This window comes from Mustela erminea, chromosome 9 (genome assembly GCF_009829155.1).
Source record: "Mustela erminea isolate mMusErm1 chromosome 9, mMusErm1.Pri, whole genome shotgun sequence".
Taxonomy (NCBI): Eukaryota; Metazoa; Chordata; class Mammalia; order Carnivora; family Mustelidae; genus Mustela; species Mustela erminea.
The window spans coordinates 6,956,360-6,974,273 of record NC_045622.1 but is presented as its reverse complement, the minus strand read 5'-3'; the positions used below and the strand labels follow the sequence as shown (position 1 = coordinate 6,974,273).

The 17,914-nt window shown below is 43.9% G+C and overlaps 1 long non-coding RNA gene across 1 annotated transcript in view; it reads right to left on the bottom strand.

Moving 5' to 3' along the window:
* LOC116598215 overlaps positions 1-17,914 on the bottom strand; it is a 127,271-nt gene that overhangs the window by 47,853 nt on the left and 61,504 nt on the right. The window contains exons 2-4 of the long non-coding RNA XR_004289005.1: positions 15,871-16,020; positions 11,019-11,130; positions 6,961-7,034 (exon numbers count right to left, since the gene is read on the bottom strand). This is a non-coding gene — a long non-coding RNA (uncharacterized LOC116598215). The remainder of the gene's footprint in view (positions 1-6,960; positions 7,035-11,018; positions 11,131-15,870; positions 16,021-17,914) is intronic.

Below are 17,914 nucleotides of genomic sequence, written 5' to 3'. Positions count from 1 at the left end.
GGAAGTCCTGCTCCCAGTGTGTGTGTATCTTGGAGTAATTGGAAGTTTTAGCCGTCAGTAACTTCACTCCTGTCACCAGTAAACCAGGGGCAGCTCCACTTAGACTTCTAGTAAAAGGGTGGCCCACAAAGAAAGAAGATATGAAGTCCTCAATTCTTCTATGAAAATGAAGTCCTATTCTTTGTCTGCATCATTGTCCAACATTTCTCACTAAATAGGCAGCTGTCATCCAGATGCCTTGGGTAGAACTTCTCCCTAAGGACCGATTCTCCAGTCTCATAGGAGAGTACCAAGAGAGAAGGGACAGGTCTTCCTGTTCCCTTTCCGCTTATACTTCTGGGTCCTTGGGCCTTCGACTTTAGTGAAGTTTGACGATATCCCCAATCCATATCAATTCAGTGTCCTGAAGACTCATCCAACTCTGCAATCTGTATTTCTCCGTTCACTCCACTCATGCTGATCCGGGAATCATCAGCTCACACTGTTGTTCAGTTTTCACAGGGCCAGGGTATCTCAGAGGGGTGTGGAGGAGAGCTGAGACTAGAACAAAGGTGGTGCTGCTATGTCAGGAAAGAACAAAGGGGCTGGTGATGAGGACTGGGAGACATGTGTTGACCAAATTTTGGATGAAGTGGGGTGCGTGGGTGGCTCAGTCCATTAATCATCGGACTCTTGATTTAGGCTCAGGTCATGGTCCTGGGGTTGTGAGATCCAGGCCCACAGTGGACTCTGTGCTGAGCTTAAGAGTCTCTCTCTCCCTCTGCCCCACAATTCCCACCCCGACTCATGCACATGTAGTCTTTCTTTCTCTCCTTAAAAAAATTTTTTTTGGATGAGCTGATGCTCTGACATAAAGCGGGCGGCCAGAATCTTGTTAATGTAACCGGGACTCAGAAGTCACACAGTTGGAATGAACGGTCAAACCCAACAGAGTGCCAAGTGTAACAGAAACACATGCGCGTTCCTCTACTTGCCCAAGAACCGGCAGAGGGCTGAGCGCAACAGAGACAAGGACCAGTCTCCAGGGAACGAAGCCGTACACTCCGCCCTCTCTTCTTCCCTCTTTCCCCTAAAGTGACAATGCATCTTTAACATTTTTCTTTTTTTTAAGAGTGGATTTTGAAAGAGCAATAAACTCGATCAACGTTTTTCTATCTGGACGTAGGAACCACGTGGCGGCCGACTGGCTGTCATCCGTGTGAAAGATCACCTTTCAGATTTTGTAGGTGACTTCAAATTCACTGATGTAATAGTATTAATAGATACTATTATTATGTTATTACAGATAACAGCTGGCCATTTATTATGTAGTTACAGGTGTTTTACATGTACAGTAGATGGGTGGCTCTTGGTTCCCAGACTCAGTTACTCTGGAGAAACAATAATTTTTTAGCTCAAGTCAATTCTACGCTCAATCCTCCTCCTTTCAGGTGAAGAGTAACAAGCTCAGGTAATTTTTAATTTCACCCTCTTTCTGGGGGGCTGAGTAAAAGGCCCTGGAGGGATTTACATGTGCCTTGGCCAGGAAATCAGGGGAGCGGGAGCCTTCTGGGCCTCAGCCGCCTGCTCACCTCGGCTTACCCTGAGACAGCATCTGGCCTGCATCATGACCCCGGATGGGGTCACACACATCAATCTGTGGCTGCACCACTTAAGGGCCGGGAAACTTTTAAGAGGTGACGGGCCACTGTGCTGAGACTCTGTAAGAAGCCATTTCCTCTTCGGGGTCCTGCCACCTCCCCCGGGGGTACGGCCTAGAAAGAAGAGCACTTACTTGGCTCCTGGACCCGTCATTCTCTCAGTTCTCAGTGCTCCCTCCCTCAAACCACAGGATATCCTATTCTAGGAAGGGACTGGAAGAAGTGATGTCTCTTTGACCCCTGCTTCTCCCACACATTCTGTCTTCAAGTCATCTCCAAAATTCTAAGTGCCAACCCCCCACCCCCAGACAAGAGACAAAAAGTGTCCATTGGTTATTTCCACTTTCTGACCAGCTGCAGCCCTTCCCAAGGCAATGAGCTCAGAGTTACCCACGGCCTTGGAAAAGGGGAAACAGCCAGAGAAAAATGTGCCAACGTGGCCCTATCCCCACACCCACATCAAATTCTTTATTCTTGTAGCAGCAAAATTAAAAACAACGACGACAACAACGGGGTAGGGTCTTAGATATTTGCATGAAAGGGTCCTGCCAAATTGGAGATTCTCTAATTCTACTGCTCTCAGGCAAGGCCCGTTGGTTTGTGCTGCCAGAAAGGAGAGGAGAAGCCATGGGTAGCACTTGAGGCAGACAGCAATGGTGGGGGGCAGGGTGCTGTCAGGGAAAGGGCTCTAGATACAAGAGTCCTTGGCAAGAGTCTTAAGAAATACTGGTCACCCAAACCGAAAATTTCTCTGATGCCTTGGTGTGGACTCTGCCTCCTCTCTAGAATCCTCTAGCTGTGACAGGGAGGCCCAGCCACTCTTCCATTCCAGTTTCTCCTCGAACTGTGGCTTGACTGGGTGTCTCTCTCCATCCATGGTCCTGCCCTGGGCTCAGGATGGTGATGCAACATGGCGGCCTCGGAAATCTGACGGAAGCCCATTATGGATGAACATTCGCTGATGCAGGTTGATCAGAGCCCGGCGATCAGGTTTCACACATCATAAGCCTCCGGCGACTTACAGCCACGCTGAAGAGATGGGACATGTGCACCATGCTGGCACGGCGTGTCCCAGATGCCCTCGGTGCCACGATGCCAGGAGTTTGGAGAAGGGGAAGAGCACGAGTCAAAAAGACATGCACTTGTGACACTTTGCATCACAGCTGCCTCATGGAGCCCCACCTAAAAGTAGTGCGTGCTCCACCTGGAGAAGTTCTGACCCGAGTGGCTATGCTCGAGTTCAAGAAAGATGGGTTATTCTTAGACCGTTAGTGGGAACGGGAACAAAGTCTCAACGCTCACAGCATCCACAATTAAGACTAATAATATCCGTCTCCCAGACATGTCCTCGAAGGTTAAATGGGTCCACACCGATGAGACTACGTGGAGGAAAGAATGCTGAGTGCCATCCTGACGTTTACTGGTATAGTTCTCCATTGCCATATATTCAAGACTGGTAGCAGGTGCATGTTGGTCTGTTAAATCCAGAGGGAGGTCCCTCCATCTGCACTGAGCACCCTGGTGTTTAAATCACATTCTGGAATACCAAGGCACCCCTTTCTAAATTGCTATTTAAGACGAATGCCCTACCTTTTGAGATTTTACATTTTAGAAACAGATTCAATCAGAGAAGTACTTGGATGTTGTAAATTCCTACACATCAACTCATCTAGTTTTAAGTTAATCATAATATTTAGGCATCTTTGCAGAAATTTCTCATATTCTGAAAACAAGGCAATGATTATTTACTTCCTGGTATTATAATATGTTTTGGGGGAACTCTCTATGACTTGCACAAAAGGAATAAATGCTGGTTTCATGGAACTCTGTTGTCGGAATAATGAATGCTTTAAAAATTACACTGAGTCAAAGCCTGTTCAATTCTCTCCCTCAGGCAGTGGAAAGTGAGCCCTAGTGAATCTTAGAAGGGAAGAAACTTCCTTTGCCCACTTCCTGTACATTCTGCAGAGCTGGGCTTCCAGCCAGTGCGAGCAGAAAATGACTAAGTTGTTAAAAGGTTAACAGTCAACATGGTCTTCTCAGCATCTCTCAAAGACACTTAGAAAACTAGTCGCAGGGAACTGGGTAGAAGCCAGAGAACCCCCCAGAGAGCACGCCTGAGCTGATGACTCCACATGATTACATATTCAAATTGGCTTGAATTCCCCAGGGCCCAGGGGGATGTCAGCAGAGGGAGAAAAGCAGTGGGCCAGGTAGGGGTAGAGCCCAGGAGGAAGCTGGTCTGGCATTAAAAATGTGCTGCAGATATTTCCCTGCGGTGAAAAAGTCCCACAAACATGACGATTTAGACAACCAGGAAAGAGCCATGTCTCTAAAAAACGAGGTTGAATTTCCAAGTGACATAGGATCATCTCTTTTGACACATTCAGAATTCTGTCTTACCTTAGCAAGGATTTCTTTTTCTGGACTCTTTCAGGAATGGCTTTTCAAGAGTCTCTGTGGGGTTAACACATACCTACCCTGCCCTCTAGACTAAAAAAGCCCAGGAATTAAGAGCCAATGTCTGTGGCATTTTGGTTAATGGGAGATGGTGCTGGGGGGAACTTTTGAGTGTCAGTAGCCACATGTATAACCTATGGTTGTCTACACTAATGTGGTTTCAGAAGATTCAGGGTTGTGTTGGAGAGGGGGAGCAGAGGCAGGGGAATTTGGAAAACATAGAAAATTGTTTAGTAGCCTCGTATATTTGTGACCTTTCAACGGCAAAACAGAAAAAAGGCCTTTGCAGAATCATACGTTTCAAATGAAAGAAACAGAATAAGGAGATATGCACAAATCGATAATAGAAAATAGACTCTGTTTAAAATACTTTGTAAGGTTAAAAATCTTTATCAAGTTTGCTATTTCACTCAGGAATAGAATCCTTCCTAGACACGGGGGATTAGTCACGAGAGGAGCAAACTGCATGAGGAAGAGGTGGGTAAAATAGGGATGAAATTGAGCAGAGACATGGAAGTGGGGGGTCCGGACTGAGCACGGCGCTATCTAGAAGGTATGACAATAGGCCATAGCTGATGCGCCGTGCGGGAGACAGCGTCGGGAGGACCCAGCAGGAGGGTGATGAGGTGTGACCATAGACAATTTCAGGCAAGCAGCATTCAAAGGTCTGAGCACCACTGCCCTAGAGAAATATGGAATTTCACATTTTCTGGTAGTTAGATTTAAAAAAAGTAAAAAGAAACAGGTCAAATACATCCCAATGATATATTTTATTGACCCTAGTTCATCTGACATACTATCCCATCAACACACGGCACTAGCTAAAAGTTCGTGACTCTGAATCACCCAGAAATTAGTCAGGCTTTTGGCACCAGGGAAGCCCGTCAGACCCGAGGAAGACTAGCCTCGTAACGATGGACGGAAATGGATATGTTAGCTGAAAATTCACAGAGGAGCATACATCCATTAGGAAATTCATTAAAAAAATTCTACCTTCTCTGTAATAAAAGCTATACAAATTAGAATATCCGTGAGATACTATTTCTTACCTGTTAAAATTGCAAAAGGCTTTAACAGTTGCAGTTTTTTTTAGGTGGGCTAAAACTCTTATGCTTCTACTCGTGATGTAAACTGTTATAGCTCTTTGGGAGAACAGTTTTACATTCCCTGTCCAGAGCTTTGAATTTTTTTTTTTTTTTTGAACTTCTAAGACTTTACAACAAAAAATAGTAAAAACAATCACTTATTGAGTGTTCCTTATATCACAAATAATATGCCTGGCTCTTTGTGTATTTTGTGTCTTCTAATTTCCACAACAACCGTAGGATGGAGCTACTATTATCCAGTTTGAACCCTATAAAAATAAACCAAAGTATGGAAAAATTTTACGTGTCAATATGTTATTATAGGGTTGTTAAAAGAAGCAAAAAATAGAGGCCCTCTAATCCGTGCCCCAACCCCGTCCCCCAAACACCTGAGAATAAGCCTTAATGTCTCAAAATCGAATGGGTAGCTAAGTGAAACTACTCAAAAGAATTGATATATTCACCCAAGTATTCCTAAAGAAAGAATATGTAATGGTGTAGAAAGATGCATGTCTTAGTCTGCCATTGCTCAATAACGCCGCATAACAAACGGGCACTAAATCCAGGCGCGGAGCAACAACACACATCTAGTTCTCATGCACACGTCTGCAGGAGAGCTGGGGTGGGGCTCTGCTTTGGGGCTCAGAAAAGCTGGTTTTGATTTCAGGCTCATGTATGAGACACTGTATTCATTTTGGAGCCCAAGGTTGAAGGGGGACCTGTTACCCAGGGCAAGTTCCTCTCCTGGCAGACTCCCGGGGCAGAAGACAGCAAGAGGGTCAGAGCATATATACAGCACACTTTAAGCATCTACTTGCCTCAAGGCTGATGACTTTTCATTGGCCACCATAAGTCATAGGGCCAAGGTCAAAGTCAAGGGGTGAGGAAGGAAGTACGCTTCCTGCCATGAGAGTGTGGCGAGAATGTGGGTACATCGTTCTACTGCTAGGGAATAAAGAGCCGGCGCCCGTCATTTGGTCTACCACAGTCTGGTCTCCATCACTGTTACTCACATCCTTTCCACAGACATTCGTTCCCAACCCAACCTCCCCCAAATCTTGTTCTATGGTGCCATCAGGCTAGAAAGATAGCATTGCTCTATTTACGTCAACTCCAGATGTGCTTCCTCTCGGTCTGGAGACCTTTGAACCAAAAAGACAAGTTATCGGTCCCCTCCCACACACGACCCAGAAAAGTGGAACAGGGACAAGATGACCACAAGGAACACCCCCACTCTAACAGGGGAAGAGGGAGAAGCCTATAGCAGTCATGAGTTTATAGGATGGTGAAATCCTGGTAGCAAATGCTGCCAGGTTCCTCTACCTTGGGGGTAGGGAATGTTCTTGGACTAGACTCCATTACTGCTCCCCGGGAACTGCTCCCAGACCCATCCCACTTCTCCCCAGACCCTTGTTTCCACTCTTCAGGAAGTCTTTCTTTGCCAAAATTCCCTCCCTGGCCACGTCTGAACGTGGCAGTGGAGCATATGTCCAGTTCAGTGGCTGGGCAGGCTTCTCAGCTTGCTTCCTGTCTAAAGGAAGTTTGGGGTCAGGGAGGAACCCAGAGGTATCTGTATATCTCAAAGAGTCACGATCACTTTTAATTCAACTGACAGCATTTTTCTCAATACAGTGTAGTTTTTCCTCCCTGTAAATCCTAGGCTTTCTGGGCTGCGGCTGTTCATTCTCAGTTTTATTTACAAACCAACCATGTTTTGTCTGACCTCATCTCTTACATCTTATCATATGTTTTTAAATTTGCAGTGAGTCACTTACCACGTCCACACTGTGCCTGGAGACTTGCGGACTCATCATTCCAACTTTATCACGGCCATTGTCTGTCTCTCAGTCTGGGGCAGTAACAGTTTAAAAAAAAAAAAAGGGTCATTGCTATTTAACATGGATCAACATTTTTCCAAGCTCCAATAACACTTTCCTGGTTGGCTTCTCCCCAGTCCCAAAGCCAGTGATACATATTTGGGGATTGGTTACAGCAGCACCCCACCTCCGCTAACAATTTCTGTCTTACTCAGCTATTGCCATGTAACGAACCGTTGCAAACTCTCAGCGGCCTGCAGCAGTAAACACCGGTTTCTTACTGTGTGCACTGGATAGGGCCCGGCTCGCTCCCGGCCTTGAGCAGGGAGTCCGCTCCGCCGGTGGTCCTTCTCCGGCGGTGGCCGTGTGAGCGCTTCTCCTCAAGGACAACCGCATTTCAAGAGAATGCGTCCACCCACCACAGCACATTCCAAGCCTCTGCTTGGGCCAGGAGGTCTTCATCGCATCTTTATTTTCTGTATTTTGGAGGCTTTGACAGCTTCCGTCTTGTTGACATTGGACGGACTGCTCTTCCAAGGTTAGCTGATTCCTAGAGATAGCACCTTTCAGATGCAAGCCAATTCAGAGGACTTAACCCCTACCATCTCCTTTATCAAGCTCTAAGGCGGACATCCCCTTGGCCCAATGGCCCTGTGGCCAGGGACCAAACAACTAAGGGGCCGCCCCAAGGCCACAGAGCGCACTGAAATTATTCAAACTCACCAACCCTGCATATCCATCTTTGCTCATTCCTCCCCACAGAAACCACCACAGAGCTGTTGCTCACATTTTCCCATCAGGCCTTTCGCCTCCTGACTGAGCCCGGGGCTTCCCTGTGTGGCCAGTGGTACGGCATTCCCCCTTCTCTCAAGATCTGTGACCAGAACAAACTTTCTTTCCAGCGATGGTTGTTTCCTTATCTGTGGGCCTTGCCATACCCAATGATAAAACCTATACTGACCACAATATCGTTTTGATCGACCTAAGTCACTTGGCCAAGTTCAAAGTCAAGGCATGGAGGGTAAGTACTCTCTGTGTCCCAGCTTGACAAGAGCGAATGCATATTTCTGTTAGAAGGGGGTGAGGGACTGGACCCTTCACCAGAGCGGCAACAGTGCGGATGTGCAATTCCATTAGGCGGGAGTGAGGAATTGTGAACAATGATTCAATCCGCCTCGCCTATATGTATTTATGTACATAAACGTAGATAAGAACTTGAGATATGCAACATGGTTTCAGATATGTAAAACAGAAACTATGCAGAGAAAGAAGACTTGAAGGAAAAGCAGTAAAATGTTAATAGGGCATATCTTTGGGTGCTAGGGCTGTAGATGATTAAAATTATTCTTCTTTCTTCTGTTTTACAAATTGTCTCTCATGAGAATACATTCACTTTAAAATTAAAGATGTTCTATATTAACTAGAAGCTTCTAACGGAGTCTTCTAAGTATTAAACTAAAATTGCTTGAATATCTTCTGCTTAAGATCATGAACAGCAGAGGCGAAGGGGGGTTGCTACCAATCCTACCTGTGAGGACAGAAACAATCCAGGGGGCGCCGGGGTGGCTCAGTGGGTTAAAGCCTCTGCCTTCAGCCCAGGTCATGATCTCAGGGTCCTGGGATGGAGCCCTGCATCGGGCTCTCTGCTCAGCAGGGAGCCTGCTTCCTCCCTCTCTCTCTGCCTGCCTCTCTGCCTACTTGTGATCTGTCTGTCGAATAAATAAATAAAAATCTTTAAAAGAAAAAAAAAAAAAAGGAACACTCCAGAACAGGGACTCAAGCGGGGTCTGACATGCGCTGTCCTCTTTTTCTGTCCTATCTAAGCCGCAGGGCACAGATCCCCAGCATGGGCACCTGTTAGAAATACATACTTCCAGATTCTTCCGAGACCTATGGGATCAGAGCTGCATTTCAAGGGCGTTCTCCCGATGGTTTGCAAGCACATGGCACTTTGAGATGCACCAACCTGTTTCACACCGCTTATAACAACATTATTTAAAGTCAACACATTTTTACTGCACGACTCAAAATGGTTAATGGGAATTATTATTATACAATGAAAAACGTGCAGGTAGTGGGATAGAGAGGCTAACAGACTGGCTGGCCCAAAGACCAAGTACCCATAATTTTCACACCATAAAGATGAATTATTCAATCTATAATATTTACTGCTTGCCAGTCTGCTGTGGGCCCCCGTTGCAGGCAGAATAGATTCTCCTCCCCATACTGTAACACAGAACTGTAATTCTGAGAGCTGTCAGCGAGATGTTAATGGGTGGCCCGCTGGATTCGTTCCCTACAGCTATTGTGATAAATCCCGCAAACGTGGTGCCTTATTGCAACATAAATTTTCTTTGCTTACAGTGCTGGTGGAAAGCCTGAAATGGGTGCACCTGGGCTAAAATAGAGGTGTTGGCCAGGCTGTGTTCCCCTAGAGGTTCTGGGGAAGGCTCTGTTTCCTTCCCCTTTCCAGCTTCTATAGGCTGCCCGCGTTCCTTTGTCTCCTTCGTCTTCAAGTTTGGCAATGGCTCGTAGTGTTTCTTATCCTGCATCACTCTTAAAACATTTTTCTTTGGGGGTACCTGGGTGGCTCCGTCGGTGAAGTGTCTGCCTTCAGCGCAGGTCATGATCCTGGGGTTCGAGATCGAGCTCTGTGTCGGGCTCCCTGCTCAGCAGGAAGCCTGCTTCTCCCTCTCCCTCTGCTGCTGCCCCTGCTTGAGTTCCCCGCCCCCTTCCCATCAAATAAATAAATACAATATTTAAAATAATTTTTTTCTTTGAATTCGGATATAGTTGACATACCCTGATATGTTAATTTCAGGGAAATGACATAGTGATTCAGCATCTGTGTTAGGCTGTGCTCACCACAGTGTAGCTACCTACCTGTCACCGTACAACACTAGTACGATGTCGCTGTCTATATTCCCTACGCTGTGCCTTTTATTCCCATGACTCACTCATTCTGTATCTGGAAGCCTGTAACCTCCACTCCCCTGCCCTCGTTTGACCATTGACCATCCCCCTCCTGCCCTCCAGCCGCCGGCAACCAGCACTTTGTTCTCTGTATTTATAGCTCTGGTTCTGCTTCTTGTTTATTCATTTGTTTTTCAAATTCCACACGGAAGTGAAATCATATGGTATTTGTCTTTCTCAGTCTGACTTAATTCACTTAGCATTATATCCTCTAGGTCCGGCCATGCTGTCACAGCCAGGAGGACCTCATCCTGTTTTATGATGGAGTGACATTCCGTTGTGTGTGTGTATAGATAGATCGAACGATCTCAATTTTCTTTATTCATTCATCTCTTGATGGACACTAAATGTTGCTTCCGTTTGGCTACTGTAAATAATACTGCAGTGAACATAGAGGTGCACCATATTGTTTCAATTTAATGTTTTTGTTTTCTTTAGGTAAATGCCCAGTAGTGGAATTATTGGATTACATGCTATTTCTGTTTTTAATTTTTTAAAAAAGATTCAGATATTATTATTATTATTATTGAGAGAAAGAGAGTGTGAACATGGGGGAAAGGGGCGGAGGGAGAGGGAGAGAGTCTCAGTACACTCCCCACTGAGCATGGGGCCCAGTGCAGGGCTTGATCTCACGACCTTGAGACCATGACCTGAACTGAAGTCAAGAGTCAGCCTAACTGTCCGAGCCACCCAGGTGCCCCTCTGTTTTTAATTTTTTGAGGAACCTGCTTTCCAGTGGCTACACCAATTTACATTCCCACCAACAGGACACGAGGGTTCCTTCTGTATCACTCTTAAAATGACCCTTTTCTGCCGTCCAATTCCACTTTTTAATAAAAAGACCTTTTTGATTACATTGATCCTTCCTACGCCATCCAGGATAACCTCGGTATTTTGAGGTCAGTTGATTAGCAACCTTACTTGCATCTGCTATCTTAATTCCCTTTACGGTGTAAGTTTCCATGGATTAGGACATGGACATCTTTGGGAGGCCATTACTCCGCCTGCCACACCCATGAAATAGAGGTTTAATGGTCACATACATGTGCAAGCAATACTCCTTCTCAGAGCTCCGTGGTGTCCAGCAGCGTAGCAGAGGCCGTGAGGAATCTTGAAGTAAGGAAGCCTTCTTGACTCACACGTCGTGAGGCTGAGCTGGCGAAATCCAGGGAAATTCAGGGAAAATGAAAGTACCGGTTTCTGCCCTAAAGGAGTTGAAGAAAGCTTTTTACTTTTTAATCATCTATTGCAAATTAATCCCGAATTCATTAGTGCTGAGGGAATGCAGGGCAGAAGAGTGAGTGAGAACATCTGTAGAAACCAGAAGGCCTAATTACCAGGCCTCTATTCCATTACGAGGCCACCGCCGAGTCCCGTGGTGGCTGTGGGCGGCTACGCTTATTTCCATTTTTACCAGTGACATATTGTGGCATTATGAATAATTTAAAAAATCTGTCCAGGTCACTTTCTTAATCTCTGTGACTGTTTCTTATATGTAAAGTTGCATGAACAGTATCCCTTTCATCCACTACCACTGGGGCTTTTAATTAATGTTAAAATGCTCCCTAGCATCTATATGCAGAAGGAGTTATTGAATTTCAGGGCCAAATATTATGATGGTAATGAGGACAACTCGCCAGTATTTCATTATGTGTGCAACTTTTTTCATTCATGCACTGTATAAATCATCAGTGGCTGCTTACAGTATCTTCTCTATAGCCAGAACCACAAGCTTCTTTTATCATTCAGATACCTTATGCTGAAAACTAAGAAATATGAACCAGAGAAAGTTGTGTCTTGCAAAAAAAAAAAAAAATCCCAGAAGGCATTTGTTTTATGTGGGGAGCATAAGGATTGACTATAATAGAAAAGCTTGAGACGTCTCACTTGTTCCAAGATGTACTCATGCAGCAATTATTCTATTGACGACAACCTGTTTTTATGATAATATATGACAAGCTATTCTGAACCCATTCCACAGAGCATGGTATGATGCTTACAGTCTTCCCCAGGACCTCAAAGATAGACATTCAGTCCCTTGACTGGAAAAAGCTAAGGAATATAGGCATTTTTAAAAAGAGAAATAAAGAACAAATCACTGGAATCGACAATGAACTACAACTTGTCATTTTAAAGTGAAGGATTATCAGAGAGAGGTATTGCTGGGCACTCTGACTTCGAGTCCAGATTATCTTATTTATCTCAGTACAAATATGTCCTAGTGAGTCTTAGGATTGTGTATATGGCCCAAAGGGAGGGGGTCCTAGTTATTTTACAGTTTACCAGAAGAGGTTTTCCAACTCTGACCTTGAATTTGCCTTTGAGTCGCCAAATGTCTTCAAGCAACTAGTCATGTGTCATGTGAGCACTGTTATTTTTGGTTCTTAAGGCTCTCGTTGTTGGAGGGTACATAACACATTCATTTCACTTTAGAAATAAGTTAATGTGGTTGTTCTACCTGGGTGAGTATGCATGAAAAGAAAGCAGAAATATGTGTTAAAAGAAGACATGCTTCCTGATTGTATAGAGATGAAACCTTATTCTTGTTTCACTCGAGTTTGGTTACAACTTTAAACCGAAGTTCTAGCCACATGGACAGAGTAAAAATGCCTCATTGAAATGTGTACTTGATGTTGCTACCTGTAGTCACAGTTTCCAATATTTACTAGTTATTTTATGAAAGGTGATTTTAGTCCTCAAGAGCAGGATTTTTTCCCCCTTACTTATTTTCCCTCTACTTCATTTTTCTTAGAAGATATAATTTGAGCAAATAATTTGAAGACAGGTAAATAAATGTTTGGCTGAGCAGCTGAGAGCAAAAAGTTGATTAATATCCTGGTCTTTTGGGGAAGCCGAGTAACAAAAATACTTGATGACATAAAACAAAACTTAAAGACAGGTGTAGAAGTCAAGCTAGAGGAATATAGACAGAAAAGAAAACAAAACCAAGTGTAAGCTCCCGCTTCAGACACACCCGACTTGCATAACACACGCAGGCGCTCATTCAGGCTAACTGGTGTACACACTTAAGTAAGGTGGTCACGTACGTTTGGTTCTATATATTTCAGAGGCCCACGAAATGGGGGAAAGAATCCCCGATGAGAATCTCTTGAAGGTAAAGAGAAAGCAGTTACTCAGTGGCTGTCTTGACTGTGCTTGACCATGAGGCAGGAGGAGAGAGTCAAACTCTGTCTCCATCCGTCTGTCTGTCATGCTGGATGGAAGGGTATGGGCTGCATCTAGACCGCTGAATTCTCTGGAGTCAGGTGTGCCTAAGCTAGAACTTTATTGGTCTCTGAATTGGGCTGTTTGAAGAATAGAACTTTAAAAATCTACTTATCTCTGTTATTTTTAGAAAGGAGGAGAGTAGTGTAAGTATCTGAAAACATCAGATGCTACAACATCATTTTATTTTTGGCTCTTTAAACACGACCCTGGGACTTTAAAACAGAATCCAGTGTGTTTTGTTAGAGATGTTGCAACCAGTCACGACCAGCTGGCGCAGCAGAAAACGGAAAGTCACCAACAAAGGGAATTCTCAGTGAGAGCAAAGAGCTAAGGGAATGTCCTCACATATGCTCACTGAGGCCTCTCAACGCAGTGTCAGTCAGACCAGATACACTTCAAAGTCCATTCCAAGACCCCAGGGTTAAGCAGGGTAGTAATTTCTCCCCTAAACCTCCTGTGTATAAACATGTGATTATTCTTTTTCTATAGAGAAACCAACTTGCTCACAGCCCCAATTCCACTGATGGGAGGGGGTGGGGAACTAAACAAATCAAGTAACAACACATCACCGAAATTTAAATTCTGAGTAATTAACCCAAAGACTAAATTCTAAACCAGAAGGAAATAAGGTACTTTAAAATGGCAAAATTAAATTTATTTGCTTGTTTCTTTTTCTTTCTCTCTCAATCTCTCTCTCTCTCTCTCTCTCTCTTTTTTTTTTTTTTTTTTTTTAGAGAGAGACAGAGAGAGACAAAGAGCTCACTTGTGAGCCGGTGGGGATGTTCAGTGCAGACCCCAGTGAAGGGCTTGATCTCACAACCCTGAGATCATGACCTGAGCCAAAATCAAGAGTTAGATCCTTAACCTACTGAGCTACCCAGGTGCCCCTGATTTGTTTTTTTCCTTACAATTGAATATGAATCCACAATTATCTCAAAATAAAAAGTTAAATTTTAAAAAGCATAAAGAAAAAAAAAGCAATAAAGATTCTCTATCTAGTACCTGTGTCCCATACACACTTCCTAGTACCTAGAACCTGGCAGATAAAAAGCACTTAATTTTCTTGAATGAATGAATAAGACATGAATTTGAAACAAGCGAATGATTCAGAAATTGATATTTATTTAAGATTCATAAATCTTAAAACTTCCGGGACAGGTAGAAATTTTCCTCTTCTATTTTCTACAAATATTTTAAGGTCTCTTCCCCTCTCTGTTCATTCTTCTTGTGGATGGACCATGGAAAGATTGTTAGAATGTGCTTAAGACCACAAATCGCTCATAGAAGCCAATTAGAATATTTTCATTTTCCCAAAGAAATTTTATTCAACCTTGTCCTTCCTTCCTCATTGACGATCATAGTTTCATGAATTTCTTCTTGCTTTGACACACTTGAGATCTGGGTCTCCGCTGGCACAGAGCACAGCAGCCACCAAAGCCCACTCCAAACGTCCATATTGAACCCGGGTTCCTGTTTTATGTCATCTAGCACCTGGGGAGGCTTTGGGAGATGAGTATTGTTTGGGGGAAGCAGGGTTATACTTTTGACCTGCTTACTGATGGGATTACCTGTGGGGACTCGCTCCGTTCATCTCCCTCTCTAAGTAGGGGAACAGTCTTGTTGCCAAGGAGACAATCATCAGCTAGGCTACAGAAAGAAACCAGGTCCCCGAGAACTCATCCTGACGAGCAGGGCTGTGTCCATCCGTACGACTCTGAGGCCAGGACAGTCTATTTTTCAAGTCATGAAAGAGCTGACTGGATTAATGACCGATTTATGCTTCTGAGGGAATCGGTATAAAACCATACCCAACAGTCACAGGGATGAGAGGGCCTGCCGGTCAGTGTGTCTTACAACTGAGGCAGCAGCTCCCTCTAGTGGCCAGAGTCTGAGCTGCAGAATGAAGAAAAAGGGCCTCTTGGAAATTGCACAAATCAAAGCTAAAAACCCACCACCAACAAAATAGTTTCTTTTTTGAGTTAGGTCCCAAACTAGCAGCATCTGATGTTCATGTGATGTACATTTTCAAGGCTTATAAAATAAGTCAGGCTTTATAGGCACCAAGAGGTGATGGTGAGAGCGTGTGAGGTTATGGTCCGTAAACAGTGAACCGGATGGAAAACTCTCTAGAGGCCTGTTTGCCTTTGAAGCTTCTCCTCCAGACCCGCTTTAACCCCTGCGCTGTCAGATCTTCCAGTTCTCCCCAGTGAGTGCAGCCCATCACAGGCACGTTAAGAATTCAGTGCATTTGCCCTCATAGAGATCTGTGATCTGGTATCAGGCTTGGATTTCTCTGTGAAATTAAGTCAACAGATTCCCTTTCCCAACGGAAATACATTCCAAGCCCCGTTCTTTAAATGCAGAATTAAAGGCCATTAAATGTTAAGCATCACGGAGAGGTTAACATTGGTTAGGGCAATAAGCCTGCCCAGCTCAGCCCAGCTCAGCTCATAGCTTAGAACCCTTGTCTCTGGTGCCTGGGGCTGGGTGCCTGGGTCAGTCGGGCAGACTCTTGGTTTTGGCTCAGGTCCTGATCTCAGGATCAGGGGAGATTGTCATTGTATTAGAGACCTTGATTAAAGTAGAGACTCCTTCCTACTTTTGGTATTTTTCAAAAAAATTAATTAAAATAATTAGACTTTAAAAGTTACAAGCAGCGGCACACACCTGGGTGGCTCAGTCGATTAAGCGTCGGTCTTCAGCTCCGGTCATGATCCCGGGGTCCTGGGACTGATGAGCCCTGCTCCGTGGGGAGCCTGCTTCTCCCTCAGCCTCTACAGCTCCCTCTACTGCTCCTCCTGTTCGTGCACTTGTGCTCTGTCAAATAAATCAATTAAAAAAAAAAAATCTTTAAAAAATGTTAAAAGCGAAGACAAGCTTTTAAGAATTAAATGCCTAAGAAAAATGTATGTGCTGTACTTAATATTATTTAACTTCAAAGCTTGATAATATCATTAGTTGAATAATATTTTATTACTCATTTAAAGGTTACTTTGGTGTCAAAATCCAGGAAAGTGTACATGACTGAGGATTTGGTGTTGCTAAGTGTTAAGACTTCTGTAAGGTCTGTTGTGAAAGAAACATTTTCTTCTTAGTCTCTCTGATACTTACTTTTGAAAGGTACCCTTATATCAGGAAGAAGGCAGACACGCCTACAGATCAAATTTTAAAATTCCGACAACCTATCAGAGTATCTGGCACATGATAGGTATTCAACAAATCCACTTCTCTTATTTCCATTCTCCTTTCTGAATCGAAGAGCCTCGAAGCTACCCTGTTTTATTTCCCCAAATCAGATGAAAATATTTTTCTTTCTTCCTCCCTCCCACCTGCTCTTTCTTCCTACCTCTGTCCCTCTTGGAAGAGCTACCTCCTCCTCTACCTTCTCTCTAGCTGGGCTCAGTTAGAACCTGCTTAGAAAAATTAGTCATTACTAATAAACCTTGGGTATTTATGACTTCTAGCAAGCCCTCGATCAAGAAGTATTTAGACCTGGGCGCCTGGGTGGCTCAGTGGGTTAAGCCGCTGCCTTCGGCTCAGGTCATGATCTCAGGGTCCTGGGATCGAGTCCCGCATCGGGCTCTCTGCTCAGCAGGGAGCCTGCTTCCTCCTCTCTCTCTCTCTGCCTGCCTCTCTGCCTACTTGTGATCTCTCTCTGTCAAATAAATAAATAAAATCTTTAAAAAAAAAAAAAGAAGTATTTAGACCTAACATGTGCTAGGTACAGTGCTCAGATCTGTTGGAGAAAAGAAGAGTAACAAAAACTGTAAGACTACGTGGAGGTAGTAACTGGCTTGTGTAACGAGGGATCCCTACAGTTCTTTGAGAAATGACACTCCGGTGTTCAAGTTCTCCATCCCTCTCCCTGGCTGCTCCATTCTAAGTAGAAATTGGTTGTAACTGAGTCCATCATAATGTCCCCATTATCTTCCTTCCTTTTTATGTATTTAGCTTAAGAGGGCTAATACAGGATAATGTATTTTTACTTTTTCTGACGCTGTTGGACGAGAAGAGGAAAAAAATCAATCCTGACATTTGGATTCCCAGCTGTTACGTAATAAATTCATACACACACGCACGCACACTCGCAACCTGAAAGTCTTTGAACAGAAGAGTACTTGTTTTGAGCCTCTCATTCCAAATGTCCTCCTTATATGTGTCATTAAAAAATCCAAAACTCATGGTTTTGGGAAAATCATCTTAATTTTAAATATACCTTTCAGAGATATCTTCTTACCCTTCTGCTTCTCTTTCTCCCTTTCTCCCTCTCTCTCTCTCTCTCTCTCTTTCACACACACACACACACACACACACACACACACACACACCCTCTTAAGAAATCATTTAATTTCATACCTTTGCATTGGTACAGGTTCAGTAGCAAGCTTGGGGACAGAGCAGAAAAACGGCCATTTAGCCTAAGAAACCAGGTTGCAGCTTTCCTCTACCAAGAAACAATCGTACATAGATGAGAAAATACTGAACAATTCTGACAGTAATCTAATGTTATCCACTTAAAAGTCATCTGACAGTTTTAAATATGGAGATTGTATTTTCTCATCCACATCAACGGATATTAACACTTCTACAATTCCTTATGGCTATGTCAATTTTGATGCGCATAATGCCTTTCTAAAGTGAAACTCAGCAGAAAAATATTCATAACAATCAGCAAGTTTGGACGAAACAACATTACTTTTTTTTTTTTTTT